At 38.2% G+C, this 10923-nt stretch overlaps 1 pseudogene; it reads left to right on the top strand.

Annotated features, from left to right (window-relative positions):
• Positions 1 to 5967: 5967 nt before the first annotated feature.
• LOC101684575 lies at positions 5968 to 6472 on the top strand (annotated as a pseudogene).
• The last annotated feature ends 4451 nt before the right edge of the window (positions 6473 to 10923 follow it).

Below are 10923 nucleotides of genomic sequence, written 5' to 3'. Positions count from 1 at the left end.
GGTAGGTGATGTCCATTTGGCTCACATTCTAACAACCCAAGCATTTCAGGAAAAATTCTAAGTCAGCTTATGATCACCACCTGCCAGGAATTCAGCCCAGTTCTGACAGAGCTGCAGTAGCTGGCAAGAAGCCACCAAAATTCAGAAAAAGAAAAAAAAATGGGTGTCCAAACTTGTTATATTAAATGTCAAAAGCATATAAATGGAATGAATAATAAAATTTGAGAATTAGGGAAAAATTAGAGATCTATAGTTAGAGATCAGGACTATATTAAAGTAATTTTGTTAACTATGTTTAAGAATGATGCAAAACTACTGTATAGCTCGTTCTTATTGAGGTAACTTATGAAGTAGTGCTTTCAGCAAATAAGCAGTTTACCTGATTACACTGGTAAATAAAATGGGAAGCTGATGTGGTAATTTGGTTAAAATCTTCAGTATTATAAATCTTCAGATATTATAGATAAGAGTTATGAAGGGGAGCACATTGTTTTCCTTCCATGTTCAAATTTTCCTCAACATTATATTAAAAGAAATGGAAGCTGCTCCTAGAAGTTAACCTTGCAAACTAAGATGGTAGGTAATATATTCTGAATAATTAAGAGGTATCCCCCTTCGTCTGGACTGCATACGTACTCCATTGTTTAGTCTCCTTTGCAATGTGCTATAGATCTTATGTTAAAGACTGCACATTTCCCAGGGCATCTGGGTGGATCAGTTGGTTGAGTATGGTCCAGGTCATGACCTTAGAGTCCCAGGATCGAGTCCCAGGATCGGACTCCCTTCTTAGCAGGGAGTCTGCTTCTCCCTCTGTCCCCTCGCCCCCACCTCATGCTCTCTCTTTCTCTTCCCCTTTCTCATTTTCTCTCTCAAATAAATAAAAACCTTTAAAAAAAAAAAGAAAGAAAGAAAGATCGCAAATTTCTCTAGGAATGGACTTACACTTGCTTGGCATTGATGTTTCCACAATTCCTACATACCTGCCAAACACAGTGCTTAGCCTTTTGTAGTATGCTTTCCAAATAATTTAAGTTGTATTGTTCAACAGTGATGCAGTACTGGCCAACTAAAATGCCACTTATAGGGACCCCTGGGTGGCTCAGTTGGTTAAGCAGCTGCCTTCGGCTCAGGTTATGATCCCAACGTCCTGGAATCGAGTCCCACATCGGGCTCCTTGCTCGGCAGGGAGCCTGCTTTCCCTCTGCCTCTGCCTGCCATTCTGTCTGCCTGTGCTTGCTCTCTCCCCCTCTCTCTCTGATAAATAAATAAAATCTTAAAACAAACAAACAAACAAACAAATAAATAAATAAAATGCCACTTATAACACTTATAAATGAATATGGCCAATAGCACCTATGATATTCAAGGAAAAAATACTATTATTGGCTGGTTAACAATATTTACTAAGTTCACTATATATAGGAAGTAGTCTTAGACTTATGGGTTTGGTTCTATCTTATCTCTACCATTAGTAGGCAGGCATTTCAAAGTCTCCTGACAGGTACTTTCTTTCTGTTCAGGTTGAAAAGTGTTGAAATTCAAGTGAATCACATGCAAAAAAAATAAAATTCACATCACTTCAACTCTCAGGATAATTTGTTCAATTTCTCTTCTCTATTCAATGACCTCATTATCCAAGACCTGAAGCTGGAATTTCACTTACTATCTCTTCAGAACGCTCCCAGTTTGTATGATATAATGCATAATTTAAATGCATGAAGGTATATTATCCCCCCTGAAAGCTTCTGAAGTTGAATGTACAAATATTGAAGCATCCTTAAACCATTTGCTTTTACTCTATCAACACTCATAAATTGAAGTAGAAAAATTTTGTTAAGTGGCCAGCTATCTATATACTTTAATGATATTTAAAAGTACTTTTCAAATGTGGAAAGATGTCCTTTATCCCATAAAGTGTTTCTCTAATATCAAAGGCTGCTTTTAAGAAAGGATGTATATTTTTCTCCAGAACACTTTAGAAAAGTCATCATAACTTGCATTCAGGGTTTAGCTTTACAGTTTTGGAAACGATTGTGACTGGAATGTGCAAGTTATATTCATTTGGAGTTATTTTAGTGTTTACAACAAGCCACATTCAACTGTGACAGTCTTTCAATGCTGAAACAACTTTACTATGAAAGCCACTGTCACTACCCAATATGGACAGCTAATTAGCAGCTCAGAAGGAATTATCTACAGAAATGACTTGTTTCAAAGGCCTAATCAGTGCCCAACAGATTTCAGACTGGAGAGTAATATGTGAGTCCTGTAGACTCAAACTTTACCTTGAATTCTCCATTTACTGTTGTATTAATACTGTTTTGACAGTGGATTGACATGTGTCATTAGAACACTTTTTTCAGTCTATTTACCTCATCATTTTTTTTTCTTTCTTTCTGATTGCTGTTGTTTTCCTCTGAAAGCAAACACTGCAAAGTCAAACTGATAATTCTGAAGTACATTTTGTATAAGAGTTTGTACCCTATTTGGCGTGATTTTTTTTTTTCTTTCTGCAGGCTCATCAAAATGGCCAATGTCACCAAAACAACAAATTTGCCAGGTGCAGCTGTTGTACATAGCAACACACACGAGTCTGGAATACTAATGTCCTCTAAACATTCTGGATAGGATGACATAGTCCTAAGAAAACATTTTTCATTCTCGATAAGAATATGATCTATACGTTTAGAGCTTTTAAGAAAAATGCAATATATTCAGGATACCATCAATAGTAAAGTGTCAATAGGTGTTTTTCTATTTTCCTAGGACACTTTATTAACCAGGTCAAGCTCTAGTAAGCAAAACACTATATAGAATGCACTATAGTATCTGGGGGACCAGAAGAAGGAAATGAAATCTTCTCATTTTTTTTAGTCAAGGCAAGTAGACAAGATCAGTACCTATACATCAAAAGTAAAACATGTAGTATTCTCAATATAAAGACCATATTAAGTTTTTGGTTCAGCAGGAACACACAGATATGATATGAGCTTTATCATTAACTTTGCCAAGTTCTGTCACATAGCCCACTCTTGGCATCCACTAATAAAAATGGTTAACTTTAAAAAACCATTGCTTGACCTTGTGTACAAGCACAAAGTTAGTCAAACATCACTGAAGAGTCTTGAAAGTGCAGACTTGGCCAATATGTTCAATAAACATATTTCTTTAATTGCCTTTCCTCTCATCCCTTGGTATAAATATCATTATATGAAACACCACTTTTTAATACTAGAAACTAGTATTAAAAAACTGGAAACACTTAAAATTGTTTTAGATGTTCCAGAGTACAGCTTTAACTTTCTAAAGCTCATCATTGGAGGTTTAAGATCTGTTCATTTATAATTTTTTTAAAGGGTAGAGAAGGGGAGACATAGGCTGTAAGGGATTCTTGGGCATAATTATGCACCTTAAGTGGAGAAGAATCTATATAAATAGCTTGTCTCATAAACAAAAAGGGGGAGATGGGATTCAGAGTCAGGAAGATCCTTTTTACCTAAATCAGTCTCCAGAACTTTGGTTTCTTCTGTTTCACGAAACTATACAATAACGTAGGGCACAAACTTCTGCCTTAAGAAACCTCTACCAAAAGCAGAAGGCAAAACAGAGGGAGCCAATGCTCCAGTCCCGTAACACATTACTGTCCGGTGTGACACACAGAGAGCTCAGCCAGCAATGAGCGGCTGGTCCCCTGAGAGGCAAGTGATCCATAGCACATAGGACAGTATACAGAAGGGCCAGACCTCAATGACCAGGGCAGCAACCTCCAGTGAACCAACTGCTCTGCCCTGCAAAACCTCACAAACAATGCCTCACAGACAGGCAGGAACAACCCTGGGGACCTCAAAAATGCAAAACTGAAAAACTAGCAATTAGTAAGTAACAATACTTCCTTAGGAACAGACGCAAGCCACTATGTAAGTTGGTTGATTATTACTAATACTACATTTCATTGTCTATTGCCTCCCCTCCGCACAGAGCATTTATATATGTGTGTGTTATTTTATTAAAACAATCTGGAAAGAAGAGCATCTCCACCCTCTTCAATTTTACAGATTAGTTCCAAGCAAAGTACACTCATTTAGGAAAGATTAAGTGTGGCAAGAGCATGAGGACATTGCCTCGCTTTCTTGTTTAAGCCAAGAATCTTGAGGCTTTTGAGTATCTCCCCAGGATCAGAAATGGATTCTCCTGCTTTACATTTCCCATCTCTGGCATAGCTGCTTATCCTCTATCCCTGCCACTAACCAAGCTCCAGAGATTTGCCTGCCTTTGAAGGAAGGACAACATTCACGGAGATTTAGCTTCAGTGAGTAGGCTATGGGAGACTGATAGAGAACAGCTGCATTCCAAAGTTATTTCTTTATGGTGAGCTAATAAAGGATGGATTGTTCACAGGGTGAAATGAAGTGTGAAAACACATCTGAATCTCTGAAACACTGCCACAGATGACAGCAAGACAACTCTGCCAATAAGATTTGGAGACATATTGCAAGCTATGCCACTGTGGCTCACTCTATATGAAAACAGAACATAATTACAGGAGCTAAGTAACTTTCATTTAACATTTATTCAAATCTTATTGTGTACCGAGCTCTGTGCTAAACTCTAGACATGGAAAGTGAATAGAGCATGATCTCGCTCCTTCAGAATAACACATTCAACCAGTAGAGAGGAACAGTGACCATAATGTGAAGTGCTGTAATGAAATCATATACAAAGGGTTACTGAAGGACAGACAGGGAAAACCCTAAAATAGGTCTTTCTTAAAACCAAGGAAGTTCTACCCTTCAACGCCTTCCAAAATAAGAATTGTGTAAAAAAAAAAAAAAAATGCCAATATCGATTGACTGTTCCCTCTGGTCCAGACACAACACTTGGACGTCATCTCATGGAGTGCTCACAACCACCCAATGTGTACAGAACAATCACCACCCCCATTTTATAACATAAATAACCATGTTGTAAGTCACCATAGAGTCTCCTGGGTTGTCAGTATTCACATGTTTCTTTAGCTCTTCTCTTTTTTTATAAGTTATAATTTTTTCAAATTTTATAGCATTTGTTGCAGTCTATCCTCTTATCTTTATTTTTGACACAACTCTCTCATTATAGTTTATACTACTAGAAGGCAATGGCCTATATCTAATTCCACTCTAGAGCAATGCATACAGTAGGCCCTCAATAAATTGTTTTGAATAGAATTATTCTAAAATTATATGAACTAGAGCTATAAAAACAGCTTTATATAATCTTACTTCTCAAAAGCTGAAGGAAGAGAAAATGATAACTGAAATAACACACCTTAAGTATAAGGTCATTAAGATCCACTAGGACATGGACAGCAGATACTGAAGATGGAGTGTGATAATATAAGGGGCCTAATAAAATCTTCTCTGGTTTCTCAGTACTTCCATGTGCTCTGATACACTTCAGTTTCACCCTTGGGTTATGTTCTTCCATTTGTATACTGTGATTCCTAAATTAAAATTTATTTTGTGATATATTTTCCAGGCACATTACCCTCAGTTCTGAGATGGATTCTATCTATCTGGATACAGAAGCACTTTCTGGGGTGCTTCTCCTCTCCTACATTTCCACACCCTTGCCTTGTGTTTGCACATGGTTTTCTCTGATAAGCAGGGTAAGAGGTATCTCTGGGTTTCATTCCATAAGACCTCTCAATACTGAAAACCTGCCTGCTTCTTGAAGGGGCCATCCAGGACCTTGAACTTCTTCTCCATCTCTACAATCCCTGAACTATCCAAGGAAGTGGAACATGTAGAAATGGGATTGATACTGTGATACTATTTCACATTCAGCCTTCCCTGGGAGTGGAATAGAGCAATGATAGAAAATCAAGAAAATTGCCACCCTCTCACTGCTCAGACAAATTAGAGTCACAAGAAGCAAGCAGACATTTACAGAGGGCCATCGTGGCAGGAAGCAGAGGGTGGCAGCAGCAGAATGTTGGCTACCAGAGTGTTTAATCTAAACAAGTGAGCAATTTCCACCTCAGTGTGTGTAGGAGCACATAGAAGCAACATCAAGAGTGAAGACTATGCTCTCCTGAGTTACATCAACTGGTGTGACCATCCCCCACCCAATGTGCTCCACATTAAAAACCTCTCTGACAGCTGGAAGGGCTTGAAAGAGAAGAAGGCTCCCTGGAACAGCCTCCCCTTTGATGAAAAAGTTGAACTCTAATGGCACGAAGTTCAATAAGAGCTTTGCTGAAATGAACAGGAGCACGAATGAGTGGAAGATGGTTGTGGGCATCGCCATGTTCTTCATCGGCTTTGCTGCTCTCATTCTGATTAAGGAGAAGCATTGTGTGTATGGCTCCTTTCCACACACCTTTAAGAAGGACTGGGTGGCCAAAGAGATCAACAGGATGCTCGTCATGAAGGTCAGCCCTATTCAGGGCTTCTCAGCCAAGTGGGACTACAACAGGAGCAAGTGGAAGAAATAGAAGAGCCCACCACTCACCCATTTGAGCCTCACAGTGCTCTACCACTTCCATGCGGCTCAGCATCTTCACTGGAAACCATTATGTTGCAACACCAATGCTAATAAACAAGCAGTCTATGTGGGAAAAAAAAAAAAAGAAGAAGAAGAAGAAAAGAGAAAGAAAGAAGAAAAAGAAAGCTGATATTTTTTTTAATTAGAATTCATTTAAATTGACCATGCTTAGTTTCAACAGTGTTCAAGTTTTAACTATGAGGCCAAAGCTTTTTAGAACCAAAAAAGATTTCTTACTTCTTACCAACTCTACCATGCATTGGACTGCTGAAGATGATAGGGAAATGGTGTAATAATCCTGGAAGAGAAATTTTAGGGCTGAAAGCCTCACAGAAAGCTTCCAGACATGCCAAGGAAGGTTATTTTGAAAACTGAATCTGAGGAAAAGTGGATGACTTATTCTTGTGCCCTAGAAATTATTTGCTCTAGTTTTGTGCAAAATTCTTAATTTTTATAGCGAATGCTCCAAATGATACTTTTCTATTTAATACTATCTATTTAATACTAGTCATGCAAATTATCTTCTAATAAATTTCTTAATTTACTCAAGCAGATGGCATATATTTCTCTATCCTCTAGAACTCCATTACTAGAAAAGGCTATATCCAGGTTTTAGCCTGTCAGATAATAATGTTAATAGTAAAAGTAGCAGCAGTTCCCAGTTATTCGCTACTTCATTTTAATTATCTTAGAGATTATCTTACTAAATCTTCACAATATTTAATTAAAGTAGGTGCTACTTTATTTTCTTTATTTCATAGTTTAAAATGAATATTTAAATAAGATAGTAACTGGACAAAAATTATAGGTAAGTGGTGGCGCCAGAATTTGTGTTCTGATAACCTACAGAGTCATCTCCTGTGAATGCTCTTGCTGGCAGAGCCTGCCCTTAGCAACTCAGGTTTATGACTATAAAAGATACAAAATAATAAAGTAAAAAGATAGTGGATTCAATGAAAAAGAACACAAAGTACTTCTTGTCTAATCATTTTCTAATATTTGTCCTTTACAGATCACTTCAATACAAAAGAGGTTTCTATGCTTTATTTATTTAATCACCTGTTTATGACAAATTCATCGAGCACATATACTTCAAGTACTGGTGTATGTGCTAGAGAGAAAAAAGCTGATTAAACAGACAATCACCACAGTTGTAGATCTGAAGGTGGAAAACAAAAATAAAGATAAATAAGATAAGTAGATTAGAGAACAGTAAGAGCTGAAAGAAAAAAAATACTGTTCCAGTTCAAGATGGCAGCTAGGAGAATCTCAAACTCACCTCCTCCAAGAGATACACAGAATCTATAGCTACATATGCAACAATCTCCTCTGATAAAATCCCCACTAGCTGAGTGACTTTTACATATGGAATAAAGGAAGAAAAAACCCAAATCAAAGGAGAGGCTTAAGACAATCTCACCACAAACCCCACCACCAGCACCGCAACACATAGTTGGGAGCAGATTCAAAACCCTGCTGTTCCCTAGGAGGTAAGGGTTTGAACTCCACATCTGGCACAGCTTGTAAGACTGCTTCTGAGAGACAAGTCCCCCAAACATCTAGCTTGAAAGCCAACTTCTGGCTTCCATCCAAAAGACCCACAAGGTGATAGCAAACTGAGAAACTATTTTCTTGAAGTGCTCACACACATGGAAATGGAGTCACCTAGTAGAGGCAGCTGACTGAAAAGCACTCAGACTTTTTGGAAAAGAAGCTTATTGTAATCTATTGGTTTGAGGGGAAGATATCCTAATTTAACACATATTTAGAAGCCTATGAAATATACTTCAGAATGGAGGCATATGAATGTCATTTTACACTCACCCTATGCCTGGCTCCAGCTTACAAGTATTTCCCAGGAAGCACCTTCTATACTCACCTGGTTCCCTCCCTGAGTTTTGTGGCTGCTACCCAAGAGAGAATGCCTCAACTGCCTAGCTTGGATAACCGGTGGGGCCTATCCTTATGGATGACAGGATTGTAACAAAAAGAAATTTTTAGCTGGTTACCTCCCCTGGGCCATGATAGAAAAGTAACAGGCTGAAATGCCCAGTCTCGAGGAACTAGAAAACAAAAGAAATGAAGCCCAAATTAATAGAAGGGAGAAAATAAAGATCAGAGCAAAAATAAATAAGATACAGACAAAAAAAAAATAGTGAAATCAGGAGCAGTGTATTTCAAGATACATAAAATTTATAAATCTTTAGCTGGACTCATCAAGAAAAAAGAGGACTCAAAAATAAGAAATAAGGGGCGCCTGGGTGGCTCAGTGGCTTATGCTGCTGCCTTCGGCTCGGATCATGATCTCAGGGATCTGGGATCGAGCCCCACATCGGGCTCTCTGCTCCGCAGGGAGCCTGCTTCTCTCTCTCTCTCTCTGCCTGCCTCTCTGCCTACTTGTGATCTGTCTGTCAAATAAATAAATAAATAATCTTTAAAAAAAAAAAAGAAATAAAAGAAAGATGTTAAAACTGATACCAAGGAGGGGCACTTGGGTGGCTCAGTGGGTTAAAGCCTCTGCCTTAGGCTCAGGTCATGATCCCAGGGTCCTGGGATCGAGCCCCACATCGGGCTCTATGCTCAGCAGGGAGCCTGCTTCCTCCTCTCTCTGCCTGCCTCTCTGCCTACTTGTGATCTCAAATAAATAAATAAAATCTTTAAAAAAAAAAAAAACTGATACCAAGGAATACAAAGAATCGTACGAGACCACTATGAAGAATCATGTACCATATTGGAAAACTCACAAAAGAAAAATTCCTAGAAATCTCTATACTACCAAGACTGAATAATGAAGAAATAAATAAGAATCTGAACAGACTGCTTTCCAGTAAGGAAATTCAATCAGTGAACAAAACTCCCCAACAAACAAAACTCCAGGCCCATAAGGTTTCACTTGTGAATTTTATCAGTCATTCAAAGAAGAATTAATATATTTTTTTAAATTTTCCACAGGAATGGAAGAGGAACACTTCCAAAATCATGTATGAGGACTGCATTACTCTGATCCTAAAACCTAAAAAGGATGCCACAAGCAAATTAAGATATAGGCCAAAATCGCTAATGAATATAGATGTAAGAATCCTCAGCAATATATTACGAAAATAACTTAAACAATAAAAAGGTGATATATCATGACCTAGTGGGATTTATTCCATGGGTGTAGAAATGGTTCAACATGCATAAATTAATCAACACGATGAACCACATTAACAAAATGAAGGATAAAAATCCTAGTTTTCTCAATATGTACAGAAAAAGCATCTAATAAAATTCAACACCTTTTTAGGATAAAAGCTCAAAATGGGCACAAGGGAAACAACACAATAAAGGCCATAATATGACAAACTCACAGATAACACCATAAACAATTATGAAAAACTGAAAGCTTCTTTTTCTTGAAAAAAGCAGGATTTATGGAACTTTATTTTTTTTAATATAATTTTTTATTTTTTATAAACATATATTTTTATCCCCAGGGGTACAGGTCTGTGAATCAACAGGTTTACACACTTCACAGCACTCACCAAAACACATACCCTCCCCAATGTCCATAATACCACCCCCTTCTCCCAAACCCCCTCCCCCCAGCAACCCTCAGTTTGTTTTGTGAGATTAAGAGTCACTTATGGTTTGTCTCCCTCCCAATCCCATCTTCTTCCATTTATTCTTCTCGTACCCACTTAAGCCCCCATGTTGCATCACCACTTCCTCATATCAGGGAGATCATATGATAGTTGTCTTTCTCCCCTTGACTTATTTCGCTAAGCATGATACGCTCTAGTTCCATCCATGTTGTCGCAAATGGCAAGATTTCATTTCTTTTGATGGCTGCATAGTATTCCATTGTGTATATATACCACATCTTCTTGATCCATTCATCTGTTGATGGACATCTAGGTTCTTTCCATAGTTTGGCTATTGTGGACATTGCTGCTATAAACATTCGAGTACACGTGCCCCTTTGGATCACTACGTTTGTATCCTTAGGGTAAATACCCAATAGTGCAATTGCTGGGTCATAGGGCAGTTCTATTTTCAACATTTTGAGGAACCTCCATGCTGTTTTCCAGAGAGGTTGCACCAGCTTGCATTCCCACCAACAGTGTAGGAGGGTTCCCCTTTCTCCGCATCCTCGCCAGCATCTGTCATTTCCTGACTTGTTGATTTTAGCCATTCTGACTGGTGTGAGGTGATATCGCATTGTGGTTTTGATTTGTATTTCCCTGATGCCGAGTGACATGGAGCACTTTTTCATGTGTCTGTTGGCCATCTGGATGTCTTCTTTGCAGAAATGTCTGTTCATGTCCTCTGCCCATTTCTTGATTGGATTATTTGTTCTTTGGGTGTTGAGTTTGCTAAGTTCTTTATAGATTCTGGACACTAGTCCTTTATCTGATATGT

This window comes from Mustela putorius, unplaced genomic scaffold (assembly GCF_011764305.1).
Source record: "Mustela putorius furo isolate JIRA1106 unplaced genomic scaffold, ASM1176430v1.1 tig00003846_pilon_pilon_pilon, whole genome shotgun sequence".
Taxonomy (NCBI): domain Eukaryota; kingdom Metazoa; phylum Chordata; class Mammalia; order Carnivora; family Mustelidae; genus Mustela; species Mustela putorius.
Note: the sequence above shows the minus strand (reverse complement) of the source record. Positions and strands in the feature narration are given on the sequence as shown.